The sequence below is a fragment of the Emys orbicularis genome, chromosome 20, assembly GCF_028017835.1.
Source record: "Emys orbicularis isolate rEmyOrb1 chromosome 20, rEmyOrb1.hap1, whole genome shotgun sequence".
Classification (NCBI taxonomy): Eukaryota; Metazoa; Chordata; order Testudines; family Emydidae; genus Emys; species Emys orbicularis.
The window spans coordinates 14,935,655-14,954,748 of NC_088702.1; positions in this window are offsets into that span (position 1 = coordinate 14,935,655).

The window sequence follows — 19,094 nt, forward strand, 5'->3', positions numbered from 1 at the left end:
CAGCAGGAGGGATTAATTTTTGTCTTTCTCTTTCTCTCCTAGTGATGTTTAAAAGCCACCTGAGCTGCAGTGGACCCCGCCCCCTTTCCCTTCCCTGCATTGGACTGGGCTGGCCGGTTACTCAGTAACAGGTCATAGCTTAGCACACAAACGTGTGTTCCTTCACGTAGGGTGCTCCCTGCAGCGTGGATGAGTTCAGTGGCGCCAGGTGCGTGACGGAAAATCTCATCTGGACTTGTCAATAGAGAAGTTTGCAAAGGTGTGTGTGAAGCAGCAGGCTCTGGCATGCCTCGGGAAATGGCTTTCGTGTTCCGCTTGGATCTGACTGTGCTAAGGTCCCTTCACACCGCCTGTTAAAGCCTCTTTATGCTGCCAAAGTGGAATAAAGGAGCCTCAGCATAATGCGACTCAGGCTATTTGTCTCTCTTCTCAGCACTAGAGTGGTGTAAAGAGGGCTGGGTAATTGGGACTCTGGGCCTAGGCCTACTGCTGATACACTGCAAGGATTATGGGCGAAGGTGCCTAACCACAATCTCCCTCTGTGCCCACACTATGTGATAGGCGATGCCTTTCCTGACCTGCTCTTCCACCGAGACCCACACGCGGGTCATGCCCACAAATCATCCCCATCACCTCTGGCTTTCCTCACCAGGGAATTAACAGCACCGTCACAGAAAGGTCAGCCCGTGCCTTCTGATCGCTCACTGGGAGGCCAACTGGGTGTTCCTTTACACTGGCATAATTCCAGGGTCATTCCTGATTTACACAGCGGTGAGGAGAGGAGAATCAGGCCCATTTTCCCCATGAAGGAAGATAAGGGGATGTCTTAGTTGTTACCCATAGAAGAAGCAGCCGGTTCACAAATTCAGCTCAATCTCTTGTCCAAGGTGGTATCAGCTTGTGGAGCTATTGTGGGCTTTTGTTCATGTTTAGGGTTAATCTCCTGCTATAGCTCCTTCAAAGATGCAGTGGTACATTCTCCAGTCTGCTAAGTCCACCTTGTGCTATGTGGCTGGCCGGAGATAGCTAGTGGAGAACTCTCCCCGTCCAAGGGACCTATCCATGGGCAAATATCTAGCTACACCACTTCCTCCTCCAGCCACCCCAGCCCCAACGTAAGGGCAAGGGGGGCTGGGCAAGGAGGTGGCATTGTGTGGGTGGGCCAGGGAGGGGAGCAGGTATGACAGGGCCGAGCTCCACCGTTGGATGAACTGTATAGTGCATTTAAGGAATGTTGGCGATAAATACTAGAAACCCAGGGATCTGGAGGAACTAAAGAATGTGATCTTACTCACAATCACATGCTACACACTAAGAATTGCCAAGCTGGATCTGATCAATGGTCTATCTAGTCTGATATCCCAGTCTCTGCCACCCTGGATGCAATCAATGGTCCATCTAACCTTTATATCTAGAACTGATCAGAATTTTTTTTTTCCCCTCCTGCAGAAAATTGTCATGAAAATGAAGGGAAAAAAATACCTTTAATCTCAGTTATCTGTGGAGAATTTAAACTTTTAATTGGAAAAACCTACTGAAAAACATTTTGGTTTTTGGTGTTTTTTCCACAGAAAGTCAGAGTTTTCTGCAGAAAGTGGACACTTTCCATGAAAAATGTCATTTAGTTGCAAACCCATTTTTCATGGATTCACCAAGGGCAAGTCATGCCTGACTAACCTAATTGCCTTCTATGAGGAGATAACTGGCTCTGTGGATGAGGGGAAAGCAGTGGACGTGTTATTCCTTGACTTTAGCAAAGCCTTTGATACAGTGTCCCACAGTATTCTTGCTGGCAAGTTAAAGAAGTATGGGCTGGATGAATGGACTATAAGGTGGACAGAAAGCTGGAAAGATCGTCGGGCTCAACAGGAAGTGATCAATGGCTCCATGTCTAGTTGGCAGCTGGTTTCAAGCGGAGTGCCCCAAGGGTCGGTCCTGGAGCCGGTTTTGTACAATATCTTCATTAACGATCTGGAGGATGGCGTGGACTGCACCCTCAGCAAGTTTGCAGATGACACTAAACTGGAAGGAGTGGTAGTTACGCTGGAGGGTAGGGATAGGATACAGAGGGACCTAGACAAATTAGAGGATTGGGCCAAAAGAAATCTGATGAGGTTCAAAAAGGACAAGTGCAGAGTCCCGCATTTAGGATGGAAGAAACCCATGCACTGCTACAGACTAGGGACCGAATGGCTAGGCAGCAGTTCTGCAGAAAAGGACCTAGGAGTTATAGTGGACGAGAAGCTGGATATGAGTCAACAGTGTGCCCTTGTTGCCAAGAAGGCTAACGTCATTTTGGGCTGTATAAGTAGGGGCATTGCCAGCAGATGGACGGACGTGATCATTTCCCTCTATTCTGCATTGGTGAGGCCTCATCTGGAGTACTGTGTCCAGTTTTGGGCCCCACACTACAAGAAGGATGTGGAACAATTGGAAAGTGGCCCTCGGAGGGCAACAAAATTGATTAGGGGTCTGGAGCACATGACTTATGAGGAGAGGCTGAGGGAACTGGGATTGTTTAGTCTGCAGAAGAGAAGAATGAGGGGGGATTTGACAGCTGCTTTCAACTACCTGAAAGGGTGTTCCAAAGAGTATGGATCTAGACTGTTCTCAGTGGTAGCAGATGACAGAACAAGGAGTAATAGTCTCAAGTTGCAGTGGGGGAGGTTTAGGATGGATATTAGGAAAACTTTTTCACTAGGACAGTGGTGAAGCACTGGAGTGGGTTACCTAGGGAGGTGGTGGAATCTCCTTCCTTAGAGATTTTTAAGGTCAGGCTTGACAAAGCCCTGGGTGGGATGATTTAGTTGGGTCCTGATTTGAGCAGGGGGTTGGACTAGATGACCTCGTGAGGTCCCTTCCAACCCTGATATTCTATGATTCTATAATTCCTCCGCTGGGAGCCGGCTGCACAGGAAGTGTTATACTTAAAAAATGAAAACCAGCAGGCTCTTATTCAGGGGATAAGGCAATATGCCGCGTTTATTGTGAGCACAGAAAGAATCAGAGTAAGCAATCAGTTATAGCTACAACATTCCATTCACTCACACATTAATTCACACACACACACACACAAGTTCTGCAAGGTTGTTTTTATAGTTACCAGCCTAGAAGTTGCTCATGCCAAGTCACTGGCCAGGTGGCCTGGACAAAAGGATGGAGCTGGGCCTTGTCAGATGCACATCCAATGCTCCTGGAAGTTGGTTGCATAACCAGACCCAAAGTCCTGAGTCTTTAGGGTCTGTCTTTATAGGGATCCATCCTCATACAAGTCTATAGGGTTTACCTCATCATGCTGTTCTCACGTTTGAAGTGATAGTCAATCACGCAGATGCCACACCAATGGCGTTTCTCTTCAGTTCTTCGGCCCCCCTGTTCTTGGGGCAGTTGGGGGTGGATTCTGGTGTGCCCTCAGGGTTATCCCCTAGCACATTCTTCGGCCAAACGGTCCTGTAGTTTATTATGATTCTAAGGGCTGGTCTACACTGGGGGGGGGGGATCGAATTACCTGGGGTCCAGACGGCGCGGGATCGACGGCCGCGGCTCCCCCGTCGACTGCGCTCTGGTGGAGTTCCGGAGTCGACGGTGAGCGCGTTCGGGGATCAATATATCGCGTCTCGTTAAGACGTGATATATCGATCCCAGATAAATCGATTGCTACCCGCCGATACGGCGGGTAGTGAAGACGTACCCTAAGGCTGGCACCTCAACCTTTCATTACTCATCCAAACAGACAACCACAATCACACTCTATTTCACTTAACATATTTCCTATCACGTTCACATTTTATTACCTATTCCTTCTTTAACATAACCATTCTAAAATCACTGGGGCATGACAGGCTCCAATAGACCTATTCATTCCACTTGTAACGTATGAAAAGAAAACAAGCAAGATAAGAATGCAAGAGTCGGAGTTAACAGATCTCATTCCTGAGTTCAGAAAAACAGTTGTAACAGAAACTGTCCTTAATGGTAATCTTATCACTTGAGAACAGGATGTTTTGGGATGAGCTTCTACAATTAACACAGACCTTGTAAACTGACAGGCATATTTCAAATACCACAGACTCAGCAAGCTGAGAGGCATATTTCTTTCTAATGGGCAGGCCAAATCCAGGGTCTGTTCTGGGCCATTCTTTCTCACACTCTCCCATAACATAAATGTATTTATTATTATTTTAATCCAACATAACTCCATGCTGGGATACCATGCTGGTAAGAAACTAGCCAGCCTTCCTGTCTGAATGTCAATGGAATCTACACGTTCCCGCATTTTCCAATGAAGCACCCCCATCAGAAAATCTGCAGCCAGCTGTAGCTAGGAGCTGAGTTATTCACCATGCAGTGCAGAAGCAACATTATTGATCCTTCCCCATGCTACGCATTATTCTTTCTATTAACCAATAACCATCATAGCACATAGTCACTGTCAGGGTTCTCCCCCCACTCTGAACTCTAGAGTACAGATGTGGGGGCTCGCATGAAAGACCCCCTAAGCTTATATTCTACAGGCTTAGGTTAAAAACTTCCCCACGGCACAAATTCCTTTCCTTGTCCTTGGACGGTATTGCAGCCACCACCAAGTGATTTACACAAAAATTCAGGGAAGGGTCACTTGGAGTCCCGATCCCCCCAAAATAGCCCCCCAAGTCCCTTCACCCCCTTTCCTGGGGAGGATTGAGAAATAAATACCTACCCAGTTGCCTTAGCAATGTGAGCACAGACCAGACCCTTTGTCTTCAGGACACTGAAATCAGTCAAGTTCTTTAAAGAAGAAGATTATTTATAAAGAAAAAAGAAAAAGAATCACACCTGCAAAATCAGGATGGAAGTTAACTTTTACAGGGTAATAGAAAGATTTAAACACAGAGGATTTCCTTCTGGGTTTTGCTTCACAATTACAAAACAGGAATGAAACTACCTCTGTAGCACAGGAAAATTCACAAGCCAAAACAAAAGATAACCTAACGCATTTCCTTGCCCTACTCACAGTTTCTGTGGTTTTAGTTGAAGTATTCCAGGTATGGTTTTGGGGAGATTGTGTACCTGCTGGCTTTGCCCTCCATCCGGAGAGAGAACAACCCACACAACAACAAATAAATCCTTCCTTCCCCCAGATTTGAAAGTATCTTCTTTTCTCATTGGTCCTTCTGGTCAGGTGCCAACTAGGTTATGTGAACTGCTTAACCCTTTACAGGTAAGGCAATCCAGTACAGCTGCCAGGGATACATAAAGGTTGCTACCCTTCCCCCTATATTCATGACACGCCCACCCAAATCACAGACGGTGCTGGACAGCCTGTTCCACACTGGCTGTGCTTTCTTCCTGGAACTCTAGGAGAAAACAGAGTTAATAAGACACATGCACTTCTGCACATACAGCTGATTATATAAGAACTAACAGTATTTCCCAGATTTCAAGGATGATTTTAACCAGTTGATTCTGGGAAACTTTCATGGGAGAGTGCATCAGCCACTTTGTTAGAAGCTCCTGAAATGTGTTGTATTTCAAAATCAAAATTTTGGAGAGCTAAATGCCACCAAAGAAGTTTCTTGTTATTTTCCTTGATGGCATGAAGCCACTTCAGTGCAGCATCGTCAGTCTGCAGGTGGAAACGCCATCCCCAAACGTATGGGCGTAGCTTCTCCAGAAGTGTACACAATGGCATAACATTCCTTTTCGGTGATTGACCAGTGGCTTTCCCCCTCAGACAGTTTTTTTATGAGAAACACGACAGGATGGAATTCTTGATCTGTTCCTTCCTGCATTAAAACTGCTCCCACACCACGCTCGGATGCATCTGTGATTACTAGGAATGGTTTGTCAAAGTCTGGGGCCCTTAGCACAGGGTCAGACATGAGTGTTGCTTTAAGCTGGTTAAAGGCCTTCTGACACCCATCAGTCCACTGAACTGCATTTGGCTGTTTCTTTTTGGTTAGGTCTGTCAGTGGGGCGGCGATTTGGGTGTAGTGTGGTATAAATCGCCTGTAATATCCGGCCAAGCCTAAGAAGGATTGGACCTGTTTCTTTGACTTTGGGACAGGCCACTTTTGGATAGCATCCACTTTGACCTGTAGGGGGTTGATAGTTCCTTGACCCACCTGGTGTCCAAGGTAAGTCATCCTGTTTAGGCCTATTTGACACTTTTTAGCCTTAACAGTTAGTCCTGCCTCCCTTATGCGCTCAAATACATTTTGTAGCTGTGCCAGGTGTTCTGCCCATGAATCAGAAAAGATGGCCACATTGTCAAGGTAAGTGACTGCAGATTCTCCAAATCCCGCTAGGAGACTATCTACAAGTTTTTGGAAGGTGGCGGGTGCATTTTGCAGCCCGAAAGGGAGCACATTAAATTCATACAGCCCGACATGGGTGATGAAGGCTGACCTTTCCTTGGCGGATTCATCCAGCTGTACTTGCCAGTACCCCTTGATTAAGTCTAAGGTAGAGATGAACTGCTCACGTCCCACTTTCCCCCATAGCTCATCTGTGCATCGCATTGGATAGTTGTCTGGGCGAGTTACAGCATTTAGCTTATGGTAGTCCATGCAAAAGCGTATTTCCCCATCTGATTTGGGAACTAGAACCACTGGAGATGCCCATGCACTTTCAGAGGGGTGGATTACACCCATCTGTAGCATGTACTGGATCTCCCTATAGAATTATAGGAGTTTTGGTTTGAGGAGCCACCCGGTAGGGTTGGGCTCTAATTGGGTGAGCATTACCTGTGTCAATGGAGTGGTATGCCCGTTCGGTCCATCCTGGGCTGTCTGAGAAAATTGGCACGAAGCTAGTGCACAGGTCCTTGATCTGCTGTTGCTGTATATGTCTGAGTGTCATGGAGAGGTTCACCTCTTCCACGCCACCGTCACTTTTTCCTTCGTAGTAGACACCTTCAGGCCACTCAGCGTCATCTCCTCCCTGGGCTGTCAACTGAAAAACCTTGAATTCTCTGGGCTTTAGAGAATTAACATGGTATACCTTAGGCTTTAGGTTTGAGGTTGGGGGTGCTATGAGATAGTTAACAACTCCCAGGTGCTCTTGGACCGTAAATGGCCTTTCACTCAACACTTCCATCTTATGGACCTGGAGCGCCTTCAAGACCATGACCTGGTCCCCTACTTTGAAGGAACGCTCTCTGGCATGTTTATTATACCAGGTCTTTTGCTCTTCCTGAGCATCATTTAGGTTTTCTCTAGCAAGAGCTAAAGAGTCTCGGAGGGTGTTTTGTAGGTTGTTTACAAAGTTCAGAATGTTAGTTCCTGGAGAAGGTGTAAACCGCTCCCATTGCTGCTTCGCCAACTGTAATGGCCCCTTAGCCTCGTGGACATAAATGAGTTCAAATGGTGAAAAGCCCAAACTTGGATGTGGTACAGCCCTGTAGGCAAAGAGCAACTGCTATAACACTAGGTCCCAATTGCTGGAGTGTTCATTCACAAATATACGTATTATGGCCCCCAAAGTTCCATTAAACTTCTCCACCAGGCCATTTGTTTGATGGTGGTAATGGGTGGCAACCAAGTGGTTCACCCCATAGAATCATAGAATATCAGGGTTGAAAGGGACCTCACGAGGTCATCTAGTCCAACCCCCTGCGCAACGCAGGACCAATCCCCAACTAAATCATCCCAGCCAGGGCTTTGGCAAGCCTGACCTTAAAAACCTCTAAGGAAGGAGATTCCACCACCTCCCTAGGTAACCCATTCCAGTGCTTCACCGCCCTCCTAGTGAAAAAGTTTTTCCTAATATCCAACCTAAACCTCCCCAACTGCAACTTGAGACCATTACTCCTTGTTCTGTCATCAGGTACCACTGAGAACAGTCTAGATCCATCCTCTTTGGAACCCCCTTTCAGGTAGTTGAAAGCAGCTATCAAATCCCCCCTCATTCTTCTCTTCTGCAGACTAAACAATCCCAGTTCCCTCAGCCTCTCCTCATAAGTCATGTGCTCTAGCCCCCTAATCAGTTTTGTTGCCCTCCGCTGGACTCTTTCCAATTTTTCCACATCCTTCTTGTAGTGTGGGGCCCAAAACTGGACACAGTACTCCAGATGAGGCCTCACCAATGTTGAATAGAGGGGAATGATCACATCCCTTGATTCCAAAGTGCTGTTAGCCTTCTTGGCAACAAGGGCACACTGTTGACTCATATCCAGCTTCTCGTCCACTATAACTCCTAGGTCCTTTTCTGCAGAACTGCTGCCTAGCCATTCGGTCCCTAGTCTGTAGCAGTACATGGGATTCTTCTGTCCTAAGTGCAGGACTCTGCACTTGTCCTTGTTAAATCTCATCAGATTTCTTTTGGCCCAATCCTCTAATTTGTCTAGGTCCCTCTGTATCCTATCCCTACCCTCCAGCATATCTACCACTCCTCCCAGTTTAGTGTCATCTGCAAACTTGCTGAGGGTGCAATCCATGCCATCCACCAGATCATTAATGAAGATATTGAACAAAATTGGCCCCAGGACCGATCCTTGGGGCACTCCGCTTGATACCAGCTGCCAACTAGACATGGACCCATTGATCACTACCCATTGAGCCCGATGATCTAGCCAGCTTTCTATCCACCTTATAGTCCATTCATCCAGCCCATACTTCTTTAACTTGCCAGCAAGAATACTGTGGGAGACCGTATCAAAGCTTTGCTAAAGTCGAGGAATAACACGTCCACTGCTTTCCCCTCATCCACAGAGCCAGTTATCTCTTCATAGAAGGCAATTAGGTTAGTCAGGTGAATCCATGCTGACTGTTCCTGATCACTTTCCTCTCCTCTAAGTGCTTCAGAATTGATTACTTGAGGACCTGCTCCATGATTTTTCTAGGGACTGAGGTGAGGCTGACTGGCCTGTAGTTCCCCGGATCCTCCTCCTTCCCTTTTTTAAAGATGGGCACTACATTAGCCTTTTTCCAATCATCCATGACCTCCCCCGATCGCCATGAGTTTTCAAAGATAAAGGCCAATGGCTCCGCGATCACATCCGCCAACTCCTTTAGCACCCTCGGATGCAGTGTATCCAGCCCCACAGACTTGTGCTCATCCAGCTTTTCTAAATAGGCCTGAACCACTTCTTTCTCCACAGAGGGCTGGTCACCTCCTCCCCATGCAGTAGTCTGGGAGCTGACATTGTTCGTGAAGACAGACGCTAAAAAAGCATTGAATACATTAGCTTTTTCCATATCCTCTGTCACTAGGTTGCCTCCCTCAATCAGTAAGGGGCCCACACTTTCCTTTACTTTCTTTTTGTTGCTAACATATCTGAAGAAACCCTTCTTGTTACTCTTAACATCTGTTGATAGTTGCAACTCCAAGTGTGATTTGCCTTCCTGATTTCACTCCTGCATGCCTGAGCAATATTTTTATGCTCCTCCCTGGTCATTTGTCCAATCATCCACTTCTTGTAAGCTTCTTTTTTGTGTTTAAGTTCAGCAAGGATTTCACTGTTAAGCCAAGCTGGTCACCTGCCATATTTACTATTCTTTCTACACATCGGGATGGTTTGTTCCTGCAACCTCAATAAGGATTCTCTAAAATACAGCCAGCTCTCCTGGACTCCTTTCCCCCTCATGTTATTCTCCCAGGGGATCCTGCCCGGAGTCAGTCTGCTTTTCTGAAGTCCAAGATCCGTATTCTGCTGCTCTCCTTTCTTCCTCGTGTCAGGATCCTGAACTCGACCATCTCATGGTCACGGCCTCCCAGGTTCCCATTCGCTTTTGCTTCCCCTACTAATTCTTCCCTGTTTGAGCAGCAGGTCAAGAAGAGCTCTGCCCCTAAGTCGGTTCCTCCAGCACTTGCACCAGGAAATTGTCCCCTACACTTTCCAAAAACTTCCTGGATTGTCTGTGCACCGCTGTATTGCTCTCCCAGCAGATATCAGGGTGATTGAAGTCCCCCATGAGAACCATGGGAGGAGGTTGGCAAAAGCCAGGAGCAAACCAAAAACTGCAGTTTTCTTGACACTGAATGTTTCTGAGATTTTTCTCCCATCAAAAGTTTCCATTTTTTTGACATTTTTGTCCTAATTTTTGTTTCCAAATATCAAATTGTTTTGAGGCAGCAGGAAAATGCCATTTTCCAGTCAGCTGTACTCTTAATATCCGGTCAGAATTGCACATTTTGTGGGCCCCCAAGACAGTGGAGCGTATAGCTGCTTTGTATTCATGGCTCCATAGAGTCCCAGGCCAGAAGGGGTCAGTGTGATGCACTCGTCTGACCCTCTGTAAAACACGGGCCAGAGACCTTCCCTGAATTAATTCCTGTTTGAGCTAGAGCAGATCAATTAACAAAACATCCCATCTTGGTTTAAAAAGTGCCAGTGATGGAGAATCCACCATGACTTTGGTGAGTTGTTCCAATGGTTAAATACTCTCCCTATTAAAAATCAATGCCTGATTTTCTGTCTGAATTTGTGTAGCTTCGACTCCCAACCACTGGATCTTGTGAGACTTTTTTCTGCTAGATTGCAAAGCCCATTATCAAACATTTCTTCGCCATGTGAGGTACTGGGAAGCTCATCTGAACTTCATCATGGTTGTCGGAGCTGCCGATCCCTGGTCCTTCAGTCTTGTTCTTTCAGTTTCTGCTCCAATACTTCTCCAACTTGGATCCCTCCCTTCATTTGGATCCTTGTCCATTTCCACATAACACATTCATTATCTTTTCTCCAGTCAGCATTAAGCCTTTGTCCATGTAACCAGTACAACACACATACGCAAGCGTCAATTTACACAGGTTTTGCTGTTTATACAATTTCCTTGTCATTTGTGTTTTCATGTCATCTTGACCTTCTTTTTCCCAGTAAAAGGGACTTTTACAATTTCATGTTTGTCATACTAATTAACTTCTCCTGTTACCTAAAATCTTCCAGCACGACATATTCCATGAACAAAACATCACCTGTGTCCTGTCAGCAGGAGCATTGTTTTAGCAAATCTATGTAAGGGGAAAAAAACTTGCCAAAAAAATTATTCATGTGAGAAAAATGTAAGCAGAGGCCTTGGGCTGTTACCGCCTCCATAATTATAAATTATATCAGTAGTCATAATTATAAAGTTTTAAACTCTGACTAAAAAAGCTCTTAATTTTACTATTTAATAATTCTTCAGCTTTATATTTGAATTTGGTAATTCAATGTGTATGTATTGTCGTAACCTTGCTACTACAGACAAGGTGCTGACAAGTCATAGCAACAAAGCCGGTTCATCACTGGGCAACCTTTGGAAGCTTCAAACAAAGTTAAAAGTCTATAAAGCTGTCTAACTTGTGAGCTGGGTGTGAGACCTGGACCTGCTCTGTTAAACTGCTAGATGAGTTCCATTTACAACATCTGTGTGCCATGCTTTGCATCGCACCGCCGGATAAAGTTACCAGTAACGAGGTTCTGGAACATAGTCACTCCACAGGGATTGAAACCACGCTTATCCCATCGCCAGGGCCGGATTACGGTTATGAGGGGCCTAAGGCTAATGGGAGGGAAGGGCCTAAGTGTGAATGACATATTGCAAAAAAATGCTGAAGTCATCAAACGTTTCTCAGCATCTTAAAAAGCAACAGAGGGTCCTGTGGCACCTTTAAGACTACCAGAAGTATTGGGAGCATAAGCTTTCGTGGGTAAGAACCTCACTTCTTGCATCTGAAGAAGTGAGGTTCTTACCCACGAAAGCTTATGCTCCCAATACTTCTGTTAGTCTTAAAGGTGCCCCAGGACCCTCTGTTGCTTTTTACAGATTCAGACTAACACGGCTACCCCTCTGATACTTGAGCATCTTAAAAGAACCATTAAGAATCTTTCAAAAGAACAGTCCAACCACAGCTGCTGTAGTGACACCCTTGTTACATCAGGTCTGGTGTTTGTTTAAGGCTGGTGTTCCTGTTTCATGTGCATGTGTAAATCAAGCAGACCTTGCTTATTTTTTTCCCCCTTAAAGTGCTCAGAGTTTAGGGGAGGAAAGTGAATGAGATTCTGCTTATACCAGGTCTGAAAAAGCAGAAGGGATCAAAATCTATTCTTGTGCAAAAATCTGTTCTCCCTGAAGTCAATAAGGCTACCCAGGTGTAACTGTCAGCAGGAATTGGCCTCTGTTCTCATTCCCTTCTCGAATCACATCCCATGCTTACCCAACATTTTCCACTTGGGAAAGAAGTTAGTTTGAGTTGGGGCAGAAAAATGAGGACTAACTTCAGGTTTATTTAACTTTAAGTTTTTGGAATGAAACTCAAAAGAAATCAAATGTGAGGTACTTTTATGCTGATTGAACCAGTGTTAGAGAACCAGCAAATGGACAGAACCTGCTTTTAGCCTATTCAGCCAGTGTTTCTATCATAGCCTGCTAAGAAGTGGATTTAAAAGCCTTGAGGGAGAGGGGAGGGAGAAACCTGCAATATTGTGTGTTGAGCTTAGGATGACCAGATGTCCCAATTTTATAGGGACAGTCCCGATTTTGGGGTCTTTTTCTTATACAGGCTCCTATTACCCCCAACCCCCTGTCCCGATTTTTCACATTTGCTGTCTGGTCACCCTAGCTGAGCTTTCTCCAGTGCTTTTGCAACCCCTTAAAAGTACAAAGATGTGTTGGCCTGTGGAACTAGGCCGAGCACAAGGAAAGAACTTGGTTGCCTGTGCATCCCAGTACAGAAAAACACATCAAAGGAAAACATTGGATTTCTTTGATTTTTAGTAGAGTTCAATGCAGTATTGAACCCAGCGCAGCATGACTCTGAAGCCCCTCGCTGGAAGGTTCTGTAAAAGTTAAAGGACTGGTATCCAGAATGGGATGTTTTGTTTTGTTTTTCCTACAAATGTGTGGGAATTCGTTCCTTATACATGGGAGGGGAAATCGTTCTAACTGGAGCTGGATAGTGTGTGTGCAGGTTCTGTGCAAGCTTCCCCCCCCCCCCACCGCTCTGGTACTGCCTCTTCCCCCCCGCCCCTTCCCCCAGGCACTCACCAGTTGTCCAGAAACGGGACCCAGCACACATAGAAGATGATGGTGACGGGCACTAGGACCCAGGAGGCAGCGTCCTGGAGCTGCCTGCCAGCCTCAGCCAAGGAGAGGGACAGAGGGAGCCTCTTCCCTCCCTGACAGCTAAGCAGAGCTCTGGAGAAATCGGGGGGAGCAATGCCTGCTCAAACGACACCCACGGCTGGCACGGGTTCCCGTGGTAACCGGATTTTTAGTGTCCGGTCACCAGAGCTAACCGGATCCCTGGTAGTGTGTTCCTGCAGCGCGGGGGAACGCAGCCGGCAGCCGGCTGAGCAGGGCCAGCTTTAGCAAGTGCGGGGCCCGAGTCCTGGGGCTTGTACTCACCGGGCGGTGCTCCCAGTCTTTGGCGGCACTTCAGATTGCCGACCGGGAAAGAAGGGGCGCGGGGCTACTGCGCTCCAGCCGGAGCTCCAGCCGGGAGAGCAGGACCGTAGGGCTTGCAGCGCTCCAGATGGGGTCACAGGGCTGCGGCGCTCCGGCCGGGGTTGCGGTGCCGTGGGGCTGTCATGCTCCAGCCGGAGCTCCAGCTGGGATAGCAGGACGTGGGGCTTGCCGCGCTCCGGGCGGCGCTCTGGCCAGGGGAGCGGGGCCGCCGAAGACCCCGGAGCGGACCGCCGCCGGGGTGAGTAAAAAAAATTTAAAAGGCTCCTAAGGCGCGGGGCCCTCTTAGGCGTGGGGCCCGATTCCGGGGAATCGGGCGAATCGGCCTAAAGCCAGCCCTGCGGCTGAGCTCCTGCCAAGCCACAGGCGGCTGCTTTGCCTTTCCCGCTGGCAGGAGCGCTCCAGCAGGGCCACGAGAGCAAGCTCGCTCCCCGCCATCACCCGGCCCTGGCCGTGCCCCTGCCTGATAGGAGGGCCTAAGGCTAGTATTGTGTCCAGTTCTGGGCACCGCATTTGAAGAAAGATGTGGAGAAATTGGAAAGGGTCCGGAGAAGAGCAACAAGAATGATTAAAGGTCTTGAGAACATGACCTATGAAGGAAGGCTGAAAGAATTGGGTTTGTTTAGTTTGGAAAAGAGAAGACTGAGAGGGGACATGATAGCAGTTTTCAGGTATCTAAAAGGGTGTCATAAGGAGGAGGGAGAAAACTGGTTCACCTTAGCCTCTAAGGATAGAACAAGAAGCAATGGGCTTAAACTGCAGCAAGGGAGGTCTAGGTTGGACATTAGGGAAAAGTTCCTAACAGGGTGGTTAAACACTGGAATAAATTGCCTAGGGAGGTTGTGGAATCTCCATCTCTGGAGATATTTATGAGTAGGTTAGATAAATGTCTATCAGGGATGGTCTAGACAGTATTTGGTCCTGCCATGTGGGCAGGGGACTGGACTCGATGACCTCTCGAGGTCCCTTCCAGTCCTAGAATCTATGAATCTATAGCCTTATGAGCCTAATGGGTAATCTGGCCCTGCACATTGCAGTCACACTGGGCTGGTCACGTGTTGAGGATGGGAGAGGAGCTGTGGGGAGCCGCAAGCCCTGGTGTCCCGACTCCTGCCCCCCAGCCCTCCAGGCAGAAGCCAAGAACGGAGACATGGGGCTGAAGCTCCAAACCCCAGTGCTGCTCCCAGATCTAAAGCCCTGAGCCCTGGTGCTCCCGGGGGACGGACGGACAGACGGACGGACGGAGACACACACACACACACACACACACACACACACACACACACACTCTGAAGTCCATAAGGTCTTGTTCGGAGTTACGGACATTTCAGAGTTACGGACAATCTCCATTCCTGAGGTGTTCGTAACTCTGAGGTTCTGCTGTATCATTGGGTTGTTTACGCTTATTTTAAAAATTATAGACTATCCACCTTTAACCACGTATGTATTAACTTTTTAAATCTTAGGCACCCCTAGAACGCTGGCGCCCGAAGGAAGTGCCTACTGTGCCTAACTGGAAATCCAGCCCTCGCTACAAGCAGTAGTCTGCCAGCTGGAGATTAACCTGTATGGATCTTGATTTGTATGCAGAGTTGTAGTCATGCTGGTCCAGGATGTAAGAGCGACAAGGTGGGTGAGGTCATATACTTCTGTTGGTGAGAGAGAGACCATTTTTCAAGCTTACACAGAGCTCTTCTTCAGGCCTGGCAAAGGTAGTGTCATAGTTAAACACAAGGTAGAACAGATTGTTTAGCATAAGTTAACACTTATTTCAAGGGACCATTCAAGGTGAAGTGGCCTGTTAACACCCCTCCAGTCCTGGGGAGTGGGGAAGCTGGAGGGGAGGGGGTGAGCAAGTTACAGATTGTTGTACTAAGCCGTAAATCCAGTGTCTCTGTTTGGTTCACGATTTTCAGTGTCTAGCAGAGCTATGAATTTAAGCTCCCAAGATCGTCTTCTGAAGGTGTTGTGCAGGTTTCCTTTGAGGATGGGGACAGAGAGGTCAGATGTGGAGTGAAGGCTTTCTGGAGTCTTCGCCCAGGCAGGGCCATCCCTACCCAGACACAAAGTACGCAGCTGCATAGGGCACCAGGAAATTTGGGGCACCCAGTTTCCTGGTGCCCTACACAGCTGCGTGCTGCTCCAGCCCCTGCACCGCCTTTTCCCCATGGCCACCGCCCCAGCCCTGCCTCTTCCCACCCCCACTCCACCCCTTCTCCAAGCCCACGCCCCGGCTCCACCCCACCCTGCCCCTTCCTGCCCCTGGTCTGCCCCAGCCCAGCCCCACTCCACCCCTTCCCCAAAGCCCCCTCCCCTGCTCCACCCCATTCCCGCCCCTTTCCGCCCCTGCCCCGCCCCCACTACAGCCCTTCCCCTGAGGACTGCAGCAGGGGTCGGGTGCCCTGCACTCACCGGGTGGCAGTAAGTGGAGGAGCAACCTGGCCCCAGCCCCTCTGCGCCGCCGGCTTCCAGCTGCGCCTCCGGTGAGTGCTGGGGGGGTGGTCCCCCCCTCCCCCAAAGTCCAGGAGCCAGGGGAGCAGAGCGGAGCAGGTTGGGGCCGGGTCGCTCCACTTCCCGCCGCCCCGTGAGTGCGGGCTTGGGCCTCCCCTGCACTCGCCAGGCGGCAGGAAGTGGAACGACCCGGCCCCAACCCGCTCCACTCCGCTCTGCCGGCTCAGGCTGGGGGGGGGTTCCCCCCACCCCCAAGCCTGTTCCTGCCCCCCCCCCCCCCCGCGGAGGCCTGGGGCCCCACACAGCCCCTCCGTGGGGGTCTGTGTAGGGCACCAAAATGGCTAGAGACGGCCATGCACCCAGGGGTGCTCGGGTGTTTTTGTCTTTTATCATTTTTTGTGTGAATTCATTCGAGAGCGGAGTGATGGTCTGGTTTCACCCACACAGCTGTTGTTGGGGCATTTAGTGCCCTGGATGAGGTGCCCCCCATGTTGTGATAGGTGTGTGTAGGATGGGACGTATGTGGGGTGGGGGGGTGAAAGGTATGTTGTGGAGGGTGTTGATCATTGTAGCAGTGGGGATATAGCTGCAGGTTTTACGTCTATAGTCCTGGCGGGGTCTAGTGCTGCTTTGAGCTGGCGTGTCCAGCTCAGTGGGGAGCTTGCTTCTGAGGATGAGCTTGGCGAAGCTGGGGGGCTGTTTGAAGGCCAGAAGAAGGGGTTCAGGGAAGATTTCTTTTAGGATGGGGTCCCCATCAAGTGTGGGATGTAATCATTTGATGATGATACCCCGTATGGTTCCAGTGTGGGGTGGTAGGTGACAACTAGGGGTGTGCGGTAGGAGGGGGTTTTATTTCTGTACTGAAGCAGGTTCTCATGGTGTATTTGGTGGCCCATTCCAGGATGAAACCTACTAAGCAATTACAGAGCTGGGTGGGTGGAGGGAACCTAGTGCTGGGATAGCAGGGGGCTGTGGGTCAGGATCGAGGAGCACCAGCAAAATTGTGGGGGGATTAGCCCAGAGTTGGGATAGCAGGACTCTTTGCAGGGTAGGTTAAAATGAAGGAATTTCTGTCTTGGGACATTATGGGCAGGTCACCCCTTGCTCTGAAGCGTTCCACACTGGCCCTGTCAGCAGGGCCGATGCAAGGAAGTTTCGCGCCCTAGGCGAAACTTCCACCTTGCACCCCCCCACCCCCCCCGTGGCAGCTAACCCCACCCACCGCCCCCCCTGTGGCAGCTAACCACGCCCCCCCGCCCCTCCCACCCAAGGAGTCGTCCCCCCCGCAGCAGCTACCCCCCCTTGCAAGCCCCCCCTCCACGGCAGCTAACCCGGCCCGGGGAGCCCCACCCCGCAGAAGCTAACCCCGCCCCCTCCCATGGCAGCTAACCCCGCCCAGGGAGACTGCCCAGCTCTCCTCCGCTGAGCACGCCAGCGTTGCTCTAATTCTCCTCCCCTCCCAGGCTTGCGGCGCCGATTGGAGGAGACTTAGAGCGGGGGCTGTGTGCTCAGCGGAGGAGGCAGAGTGGAGGTGATCTGGGGCGAGGAGCGGTTCCCCTGTGCGCCCCCCCTGTTACTGTGGGCAGCCCTCCCCGCGCCCCGCCCCAGCTCACCTCCACTCCACCTCCTCGCCTGAGCGGGCTTTTAGGTGCCCTCAACCGCTAGGCGCCCTAGGTGGCCGCCTAGTTTGCCTAAGTGGTTGCACCGGCCCTGCCTGTCAGAGGCCTGATACCAAGCTAGATGGGCCCATGGGTTTGATCTGGCAAAGCAAGAGGCACATCGCATAGATGAGTCCATTGATCTCATCCACAGTGGCAGGGATGGGGCAGGCGGGCCAGGCTGAGCTTCAGCTGTGGAAAAAACCAACCGAACAGTGGTAAAAGTTTGTAAAAACGTTTATTGCTTTATCCCCAAATCAGCAGGGCTGGCCAGAAATGGACAAAAAGAAAGCAGCATTTCAACCGCTGAGGGTAGCATTTGTAAAATAGCCGCTGGGAAGCATGTCCCCACACCTGGTTGTGCTGGGTGCGTAACATTATTTCGGGCAAAGGTGGACACAAGAACAAAGGGATATAAACTGGCCATCAGCAAGTTTAGGCTCGAAATTAGACGACGGAGTTTAACCATCAGAAGAGAGAAGTTCTGGAACAGCCTCCCAAGGGGAGCAGTGGGGGCAAAAAACCGAACTGGCTTTAAGACTGAGCTTGATAAGTTTATGGAGGGGATGGTGTGATGTATATGGCCCATGCTCGACTGCTAATAGCAAATATCCCCAATGGCCGACGATGGGACACTACACGGGGAGGGCTCTGAGTTACTACAGAGAATTCTTTTCCAGGTGGGTCTTGCCAACATGCTCAGGGTCAAACCCAGGGGTGGGCAAACTCTTTGGCCCAAGGGCCACATCTGGGAATAGAAATTGTACGGCGGGCCAGGAATACTCACAAAATTGGGGTTGGGGTGCGCAAGGGGGTGAGGGCTCTGGTTGGGGGTGTGGGATCCGGGGTGGGGCCAGAAATGAGGAGTTCAGGGTGCGGGAGGGGGCTCCGGGCTGGGGTGGAGGGTGGGGTGCAGGGGATGGTCTCTGGGGGATGCTGGGGATGAGGAGTTTGGGGTGTAGGAGGGTGCTTTGGGCTGGGACCGAGGGGTTCGGAGGGCGGATCAGGGCTGAGGGTTAGGGTTGGAGCGTGGGGGGAGGCTCAGGGGTGCAGACTCAGGGCGGAGCTTACCTCAGGCAGCTCCCGGAAGCAGCGGCATGTCCCTTCTCTGGCTCCTATGCTGAGGTGCAGCCAGGTGGCTCTGCACACTGTCCAGTCCGCAGGCACCGCCCCTGCAGCTCCCATTGGTTGCAGTTCCCGGCCAATGGGAGATGCAGGGGTGGCACTTGGGGTGGGGGCAGTGTGCAGAGGAGAGCCCCCTGGTTGCCCCTGCACATAGGAGACAGAGGGGGGCCATGCCTTTGCTTCCGTGGGTCGCGTGGAGCGGCCCCCAACCCTGCTCCCCGGCTGGAGTGCCAGAGTGGGGCAAGACCCAGATCCCGCTCCCCAGTGAGAGCTCGAGGGCCAGATTAAAATGGCTGGTGGGTTGGATCTGGCCGGTGGGCCGTAGTTTGCCCACCCCGGGTGTAACTGATCATCATATTTAGAGTTGGGAAGGAATTTGTCCCCGGGTCAGATTGGCAGAGACCCTGGGGTTTTGTTTGCCTTCCTCTGCAGCATGGGGCACAGGTCACTTGCTGGTTTGAACTCTGTAACTTGAAGTTTTTAAATCATGATTTGAGGA